At 37.9% G+C, this 9,980-nt stretch overlaps 1 protein-coding gene across 2 annotated transcripts in view; it reads left to right on the top strand.

Moving 5' to 3' along the window:
• Positions 1-1,013: 1,013 nt before the first annotated feature.
• Positions 1,014-9,980, top strand: part of LOC127436058 (DENN domain-containing protein 2A-like) — a 55,345-nt gene continuing 46,378 nt past the window's right edge. For both annotated transcript variants that reach the window (XM_051689979.1, XM_051689975.1), the window contains exon 1: positions 1,014-1,237. The gene's annotated coding sequence lies outside the window, so the exon portion shown is untranslated. The remainder of the gene's footprint in view (positions 1,238-9,980) is intronic.

Here is a 9,980-nt window from a genome sequence, read left to right as displayed (position 1 = left end):
AAAGTCAAATCAAGTCAAATAATTTTTAATATAATTTTTTATTTGTGCTTTTCCCAATACACATTGTTTCAAAGCATCTTTACAGAAAATCTGATGTAATGTCTGTAACGTCTCAAAAACATGAATAAACAACACTTCTGGAAACATAATAAACAGTTTGGAAATAATCAGACTTTTATAGCCTTCACAACTTAGTCCTGCTGTCCACATATGGACATCAATTTTTAGAAAATCTATTTGCTCTATTATTATTATTATTATTTTTGTTGTTGTTGTTGTATTTTTATCAGGTTTTACTAGTTACAACTTAAAAAGGGAAATGGAAAATGCACACAGCAGTCACGCTCGGCTCTCAGGAGGTTAAAGCATCAAAAGTTACCAAAACCATCCTAAAAATAGTCCATGCGACCCATGCGACTCGTGCATCATATTCCAAGTCTTCTGAAGACATACGATAGGTTTAGGTGAGAATTTGTTTCTTTTTTTAACATCAGTTGTGCATTTAAAGTGGGGCACTATCCACTGTCATTTGTATTAAAAAGACGGACCTGAATATTTGAATGTTTCCTTTTATGTTCCACATCAAAAAAGGAAGTCGTGCTATTTTGGAATGACATGAATAACAGAATTGTCTGTTTGCTCTCCATTTAATCTCATTGCTGTTAAGGTGAAACAGAGAGGTCAAAGAGATCTCACTTGTGATTGTTCTTTCCATACGGATAGATTTGTAACTTTTTTGGAGCCACTGTTTTGACTCCTCATTCGGATGGATGGAATTTTTTGCTCTGTTTGGCTTTTAAAGCAGGACACTCTGTCTCCACAGCAACCAGGCATCCAATCACTCGGCCAGCTGCAGATTAGTTCAGCAGTGGGGGGTTCGGAGGAGGAGAAAGACTCCGATGGGAAAGAAGAGAGGGTGGGAGGGGGGGGTCCCAGCTGATGGAGGAGGGGTGAGAAAAGAGAATGAGAGAGGGAGGAAGAGAGAGATAAAGTTGCTTGCAGCTGGAGTTTGAGTATACAGGAGCGACCGTTGCTGCTTTTCCTGAGCTCACAGTCAGTTTATGGGGACCGGCTGGGAAAAATAAGGATTTAATCAGTGGAAGAGTTTGTTAAAGAAGGAATAAAGAGGACAAGTGTGGAAAAGTGGATCATGAGAGTGGATGCCCTCTTTCCTGGGGTCAAATTTCACAAAATGAGAAACTACTGCAATACTGCAGGGCGCAAGCAACAGAGCAAGGTGTGTGTTTGTGTGTGTGTGTGTATGTGTGCGTGTGTGTGTGTGTGTGTGTGTGTGTGTGTGTGTGTGTGTGTGTGTGTGTGTGTGTTGTTGGATTAACTTGATTATTCTTTGAGGACAAAATTGTCTCTAAAGGTAAATCTGACATAACCTCCTTTTGGGGACATCTTCAAAGGTGAAAATGATTCCTAAATAATGTAAATAAGAAGAACAATGTAAATTAAAATGTTTTTATTCTAAAAAGTTAATAAAACTTACAAAAGTATATACATAAATATAAATAAGTTGGTTAGACTGTAATGATATAAAAATAATACAAATATGTTTTTATTCTATAACAAAGTTTTTTGTTATGATTAGCTTAATATAAAATCAATAGAAGTCTATAGTCTTTATCTAGGGAAACATATTTGTGTGTTTATGTTGCATTATTACATGTGTGCATAATACTGAGAATAACTTCTAAATTGAGTGTTTTACAGAGTTTAGATGAGTACAACTAGTAATTTTAGAAATCAGTATATTAAAAACTGAACAGAATCTGAATGGGTGCAACAGCCTTAGATTTACTCTGAGAAGTGGTTGTAGTTTGTGCTTGTTTATTGTTCAAAAGCAGAAAGTTCAGAGATATTAACTAGCAGTGAAAAATGTGTGTTAATTGGTGCATTCCTGCCTAAGAAGCGAGAGAGCGGATAGATGGCGTGTAATTGAATAAGTGCAGCAAGTGATTTTAGCCAAGAGAACAATAGGGCCACTTCTTTGGGAAGTCGAACCGTGAGAGAGAGAGAGAGAGAGAGAGAGAGAGAGAGAGAGAGAGAGATGGGTATATAAACAAAAGCACTTCGGCCAAGTTGGACGAGAGACTCCAAATGTGTCTGATTGTTTAATAACATGTAGTACGAGACGAGGAAGAAACGTAAATAGATACAATATCCAACAAAACAACTAAATTCACTAAATTCATTAGAATGAGAGTTTTGGTGCCAGTAGTCCTTACAAGGCATGACTTCACCAAAGCATTAAATAAATTCACTCTGTTTCACCAGTGTATTGCCAAATAAGTGATTCACTCTGGTTTATAATGCCAAAAGAACTGTGAGAGTTGTACCTCTGGATTTAATCAATCAAGTTGAGAAATCTTATTTAGTTTCTCTTTAATTGAATTTCTGGGACATTCCCATTTCTGTTGGCTAATACAGTGACTCGCACTCACACTCTTATTTGTAACTGTTTTTGCAACAGGGAACAGAAATGGGCTCATAGGTGATTGCTGAAAGCAGATTTAAATAGTAAAAATATTGATTAAAGGAACCCGCAATGGGCCACATTTACAAGCATAAGTGACGCAAGAATGGTTTTACAAAGAAATTATCAATCACATGCGACAATTTATGTAAGAATGGTTTTATGAAAGATTTATTAATTGCATGCGACAGTTTTTATAATTGGTTTTATGAACAATATCAATTGCATTCAACAAATTATGTAAGAATGTTTTAACGAACAAATTGATTGAATGCGTTATTCATAAGTATGGGTTTACAAACGATTTATCAATTGTATGCAACAATTTATGCGAAAAATAGTTTGACGTACAATTTATTGATCGCATGTGACGGTTTACGTAATATTGGTTTTTCAAACGATTTATCAATTGTATGCAAAAATGTCGTTTAGAAAACTGTTTTAGGAACAATTTGTTGACTGCATGTGACAGTTTACGAAAAAGTGGTTTTACAAACGATTTATCAATTGTATGCAACAATTAATTCGAAAATAAATTACGGACAATTTAACAAATGCATGCAGCAATTTATGCAAAAATGGTTTTACAAACAATTTATTGATCTCATGCGATGGTTTACATAATATTGGTTTTACGGACGATTTATCGACTGCGTGCTACAGTTTATGCTAAAATGGTTTTTCCAAAAAATTATTGATTACATGCAACAATTAACATAAGAATGGTTTTACGAACTATTTATTGACTGCATGTGACAATTTACGTAAAAATCGCATGCGATTGTTTACAGAAGATTGATTTACAAACGATTTATCAATTGCATTGCAACAATTCATGAAAATAATTGTACAACATTTTTTTGATTCCATGTGACAGTTTACGTAAGAATGGCTTTACAAACGATTTATCAATTGTATTCAACAATTTATGCAAAAATTATTTTACGAACAATTTATTGATCGCATGCGATCATTTACGTAAGAATGGTTTTATGAACAGTTTATTGACTACATGTGACAGTTTATGCAAAAATGGTTGATCACATGCAACTATTTTAAAAAATTGCATGCGACAGTGTACAGAAGATTGATTTACAAACGATTTATCAATTGCATTGCAACAATTTGTAAAAACAATTTTACGGAACATTTTGTTGATTGCATGCAACAGTTTACATAAGAATGGATTTACAAAGGCTTTATCAACTGTATGCAACATTTTATGCAAAAATGGTATTATGAACAATTTATTAATTGCGTGAAATGGTTTACATAAGAATGGTTTTACAAATGATTTAGCGATTGCATGCAGCAATTTACATAATAATGATTTTACAAACTACCCAGAAAATCATTGTACTTGTGTTTATAAATGAAGCCCAATGTGTAAAACTTTGGTTCCAATTCTGTGGAAATCTTTCTGCAAAGTTCTGCTTTCAGCTATTGGCTCAGCATAATGGCCAGTGCTGTGTGTGTGCTTAGCAAGGGTTTCTGGGTAAGAGCTTTGAATGCATGCCTGTTTGATATGATTGTTTACATCGTCCCCTCTAACTCTGCTCTGTGACAAATGGCTCACTCTAAATGACTCTAACAAATAGTCACAAGGTCAAAGGATGAGCTGAGAAAGAAAGACAGGAATGGACAAGCCAGCAGTCATATAATCTGCTTTGGTGGTTTGTATGTTGAAAAACTCCTGCAAATAGTTCCATTTACATTTTCATTCACATTTGAATTTTCAACGCATCTAAGATATTATGGTCTCTAGATATGGCTCGGGTCCCTCCTTCAATGTAAGTCTATGGGATTTTTACATGCAAGTTTGATCCTGAGTTATTATTCATGTCTGTAGCAGAAACGTTGTGGAGTTACATGCTGGAATTTAATATTTAGGGAAAGGGGTTTGTTCCAATAGTAACTGTAATAGTGATGCCTAGTGTATGTGTGACTTCCTGTGACATCTGAAGCAGACATCTGTCTCTATTGTACTGGGTTTGCTAAAATGTCTTACACATGTAAATGCATCATGCGTCAGGCCAGATGTTTCACTCCAAAAGCAAAAAGCTCTGTTCTGTTCTCTGTACCAAGTGAGCTGCCTACTGCCAACATAGGCAGCTGCCTTCTAAGGGAGAATTATTTGTAATTCGTAAGTAAATTATTTGGGATCAGGGCTGCACAATTAATTGTGAATACAATTAAAGTGTCAATTACAGAATTTCCTTAAGGTATACTTCAGTCATTTCCAGTAATGGATTTAGGCATGGGCGACATGTGCAGTTGCCTAGGGCGGCATCTTGTGGGTGGCACGAGGCACCCACACAGACACTAAATAGTTACATACCTCTGCTTTAAAATGAATAATTGTGATTAAAATATCAAGGGAAATAAACAACCATTATGATTTTATATTTTGTCATTATCATGCAGCCCCACTATAAAGATATTGGGTACAATTGTCAAGTCATTTATTTGTATCATTGCAGCTTTACAGAATAAATGATAACTGAATGTTTTAAAACCCCCCAATGAACAGCTTTCTAGAAAACCATGCTTTAAAATAGTACATTTTTAATTGGATTGAACTATTTATTATTAATATATTTTGTTATTGATTGAAATATATAATCAAATCATACAATTTCTCTGGACTCGTCCACCTAAACAAAAACATAATTTTTCTGCGTGCCGTTCCAGACTGAACACAGTCAAGCGCACAGCCTTTCGAAGAATACTCTTTTGAGCGCAAGCCCATAAGGACGTATTTGATGCATGCGCACTATGCTTTGTAACACCAGGCGCATGTGGCGACAATGCGAAAAGACGCACTGCATGTCTAAAAAAACTAGGCTGCAGGCGGACGGCCTGTGTGTACCGTGCTTATAACAGAAATTGCGTTTCGCGCACTGCCGTGCGGAAAACCAAAATATACTTTGGCTTGTAGAATTTGGCCAAAACATAGTATTTCAGGAGGCAGCACAATTTTGCTGCCTTTTGGAATAGTTTTAGCATCACGAGATGTTGTCTTAAAATGCTCCCTACATAGGCAGCGTACTAGGTTTTGGAACCGAGCCAGAGTCAATGGATCTCTGCGTGTTACAGTACAACAGTCGGGAACCTGCTGAGTTTCCTTACTGCCATTCCTGGTCGTCTCCACAGCAACAGCTGTAGAATGTGCCCCGCGGTGTGTGAGGGAATTCTGGCTGCTCAGGATTCCGTGAGCTCCGGGGCTTTGTGTTTGAGTGCAGGGGAACGGACCACAGATGCTGTGGTTACTGACCCCCTCCTCTTCTTCTCCTCCTCCTTCCTGTCTTTCTACTCACCCTCCTTCTTTTATAACTTTCTGACCTATCAGCCTTTGCTCCTGAAGGAACCATGGCTGCATGCAAGCTGTCGCACTGATGCAGTCCCTGTCAAGGTTCGTTGGTTTTTGTAGAGCTCAAGCGTATAAAAAAGAGAGCAAACTTAAAGGCTGTTGCAACCTTATTTTAGAAAGTTATTTTAGAAAGCAAGCTCTAAAAAGGTCTATAAAACAAAACAAAAACAAAAACACCATAAACAGTCTACAAAAGTAGTCCATTCGACTTGGGCACCATATGTCAAGTCCTCTGAAACAATGCAGTAGATTTGTGTGACATTTCTGCATATTTAAACTAGGCATGTCACATCCGGTTATGAAATATGCAAGAACTAATGCCACTGGGTGCCATTAGCTGCTTTTCCACTATCGGGCCAGTGCGAGCCAGGGCTATTAACTGGCCAGCTGGAGCCAACAGCCTCGGACCTTGAGCCGCATGACCAAAATCGATCTGTGTTCCCACCATTGGACCAATAACTCACATTCTGTGAGCTCTTCCATTTCACAAGCAAGAGGGAAGCTCAAGCTGAGGTATCATGTTATCTAGTTATCTAGAATTTTGAGTTTATATCGAATGTAAACAGCAAGATAAGTTAGCGTTGACAACTCACCGACTGTAACTGCCATGGTGTCCTGAGTGGTCTCTCCACTAACAGTGGGACAATGTCCCAGCACACCATCTATGAAAGTTCACCAAACCATGGAAAATAATTTCTTTGGGCACCACTTTGTCCATTGGCCATTTTAACGGATTTGTATTTTTTTCCCGAACCTGTACTATTGTGCGCTGGATACACAACCTGAGAAGTTCGGCAAAACTCCGCCTTTGACATTGAACCCGCCTCAATCCCCGGTTGGCCTTGTTTGGCCCAAGGGTAATTGGCGGGCCAAAGGCCCAGAGAAAGCCCCGAGGACGCACAATGAAGCCCCGGAAGTGACAGTGGGAATGCAACTGGCCCTGGCCCTCATTTGGCCTGATAGTGGAAACGTGGCTATTGCCGACAAACCTGGGTTGACACTTCTTTACGCACCATATTAACACAAATATACACAAACGTGGATGAGAGCGAAAGATTTTCAATCTGTGCCTCACACAAAGTTACCAATTGGTTTCAGAGGATGTGGAATATAGTGCATAAGTCATATGGCCTACATCTATAGTACCTTTATGTTTTGTTTTTGTCCTTTTCTATGTTGGAGCACACCAGTTTTTTCAAAGCATTGGCTACTCTTTTGAAAGTGGGCCCATACAGATGCACTCACCACATGTGCACTACGACTGCTTTGTGATGCACACTGTCCATGACACATAACTGCACGAGGAAAACCAAAGTATACTTTGGCCTTTATAGTTCAGAAAACTATAAAGAAAACAAGAAATAGGACAGACTGTGAAGCAAGTCTATTTCGGCAATGTCCTCATGATGGTGAGCTTGCCTACAGATCAAGACGTGTGATCTATGCAAGGACAAGGGATGTGACATGGAAGTGCCATGAAGTTAGTGAAGACAGGAAGGAAGGAACTAGAAAGAAATAGAGAAAAGGAGAGTGTGGATGGGGCAGAGTAAAACAATCCATTCTTCTCCATCTGGAACGAGGGATGTTTCATCTTCCTCTCCTAGCATGGGTGGCTTTGAAATACCTCATTACCTTCTAAAAATCTCGAATACTCTTTTCTTTCCCTCTGCATTGCACACATAAAATCTGCAGCCAATTACAGCTCTCTGGAACCAGCACACCATCCAACATCAGCTGCCCTTTCACATGACTTGGCGTCAATGTTCCTCAATGCGTTGAACTCTAGGAGGGACGCATCCAAGCTACAGTGTTACAAAGTTCAAATAATTTGACCCTATTTGCCACTGACTATTCAATTTGCCGCCAATGAACTACAGGAACAACTGGGAGAGCATGGCGATAGCAATGGCAGGGTCTTGGGTTTGATTCCCATGGAACACACACTCATTAAATGTAGGCTATACGTTGAAAGCACTGTAAGTCGCTTTTGCCAAATGTATAAATGTAAATGTATTACTGGACAATTTGCATGAGACATCATTCAGAACGTTTACATGCACTTTAAAAGAACGATTTCTTTTGGACTACAACACTAATTCGTATTTTAAAAATGTTGTGTGAATGCAATATTTCGATTTTTGTAAAGTCGGACTAACAGACCTAGACAATATGATTGTAACTCGGATTCATCCAGATTGTATATATTTATGCGCGTGCTCTAAAGGACAGAGGTTATGCACGATGTGTATTTCCACTTCCTCAGCTGACGTCTTTCCTTCAAATCATCGATTACGCATTGTGTATGTGTGCTTAGACAGAGAGGTGAAGACTGCAGAGAACAAATCATTGATTTAATATAATTTTTTAACAGACTTTTTAATGACTTTTCAATGATTTTTTAGAGCCATAAATTAGAGATCGACCGATAGTGGATTTTGCCAATACTGATAACTAAGATGGTGGAAAAGTCTTGTTAAAAAGGTTGCATAGTTAGGGTGTCTTAAACAATAATGCCATAAATAGTTTTCATACATCAATTAATGTCATACAAAATCAAGTAAACATATAAAAAGTTAAATCAATATTTGATGTGACCACATTTGCCTTCAAAATCCTAGTTACACCTGGACACAGTTTTTCTTAGTTGTTGGCAAATAAGATGTTTCTAGCTTCTTGGAGAATTCGCCACAGTTCTTTTATTTATTCAGGCTGTCTCAATTGCTTCTGTTTCTTCATGTAATCCCAGACTGACTCGATGTTCAGTGGGGGGCTCTGTGGCGGCCATGCCATCTGTTGCAGGGCTCCCTGTTCTTCTATTCTATTCTATTTGCAAAAGGAACATTTGGGAGTCTAAAATTGATATTTCCTATTGACACACTAAAGCTAAAGATATAAAGAACCATCTTAAGACAAATGTTTTTGTGAAACATCTTAAGTGCCTAAAATGTTTGCCCAGTACTACAGTATATATAAAACCAAGATCAAAATGATCAATTGTAACTCCTCTTTCAGCTTTCAAACTACATCCACCAAACTTGGTAAAGACCTTCAGACTGTTCTGAATTAGTGTGCTATATCTTTTCTAACTGATCTGTCTTATAGCTTTCCTGTAGTGAAAAATCTAAATCCCAAAAAACCCATAGACTTTCTTTTACAGAATGTTAAAATTCCGGAATGTTCATCAATCTATCTGACAGTTTGTATGACCATCTATCTGTTCCAGATAAGAACCGATTCTCTGTTCCCAATCTAAGGGACAAGTCAGATCTTTATGTGAATGAAATAAGGGCTTTTATTTACGCAAACGTGAGAACACAAGATCTAAATTCACCTTTCTGACACGTGAAACCCTTCAGTGTTCACTTTAAGAGGAACACGTTAAATCAAGGTGCAACATCTTAAGTCATTAGTTTTGAATTCATCACTGCTGAAAACAATAGTCTCAAGTTCACTTTTTTCTTTCACTCAACTGCTTGAGTATCAAAGCTATTTTTCCGTCAGAGGTGTTTGTCCTGTGGTGTGCAGGTGGAGACACACCTGGTCGAGATTTTACACAATGCCTTGGTTGTTACAGTTGTGATCAAACACGCTGCCTGTTATGTACATGCCTTGATAACTAATCCTGTATCAGGTTCTAACTTCAGAGCAATACCCATTTCACAAATATGCAGGAAAATGTCTGGTTGAGCACAAAAAATTGGCAGAAAATAATGGGTCAGTGGACCACCAGTTTAAATGGTACCATTAATGACTTCTGCCATCTTGGGGACAGTTTGTACAAGGGGTTAATTTGGCCATATAGACTTGACCTACATTGGGAATTTTTCAAGTAACAACCGTTGAGATTCTGCTAGCATATAATAACATTACCCTTTTGGCCAAACAGCAAGCGATGCAATTGCTTAATTAATAGGTTTCCATTTCAAGACCTTGAAGAAGTTGATATTGGAAAAGTTGCAGTCGAACATTAGCAAATTGTAACTGGAGTCAAATCTGTGGAATAAAACTGGCAGGAATGGTCTGGATAACTGATCTACACGACTAACCAGCTTGGCTTACAGAGATCATTCTATAAAATGTCTACAAGCCCTTTGAATAATAAGGATGGTTTTCCACCCCTGAGGACAA

This window comes from Myxocyprinus asiaticus, chromosome 46 (genome assembly GCF_019703515.2).
Source record: "Myxocyprinus asiaticus isolate MX2 ecotype Aquarium Trade chromosome 46, UBuf_Myxa_2, whole genome shotgun sequence".
Taxonomy (NCBI): Eukaryota; Metazoa; Chordata; class Actinopteri; order Cypriniformes; family Catostomidae; genus Myxocyprinus; species Myxocyprinus asiaticus.
The sequence above is the reverse complement of the archived record's forward strand: the minus strand, read 5'-3'. Positions and strand labels throughout refer to the sequence as shown.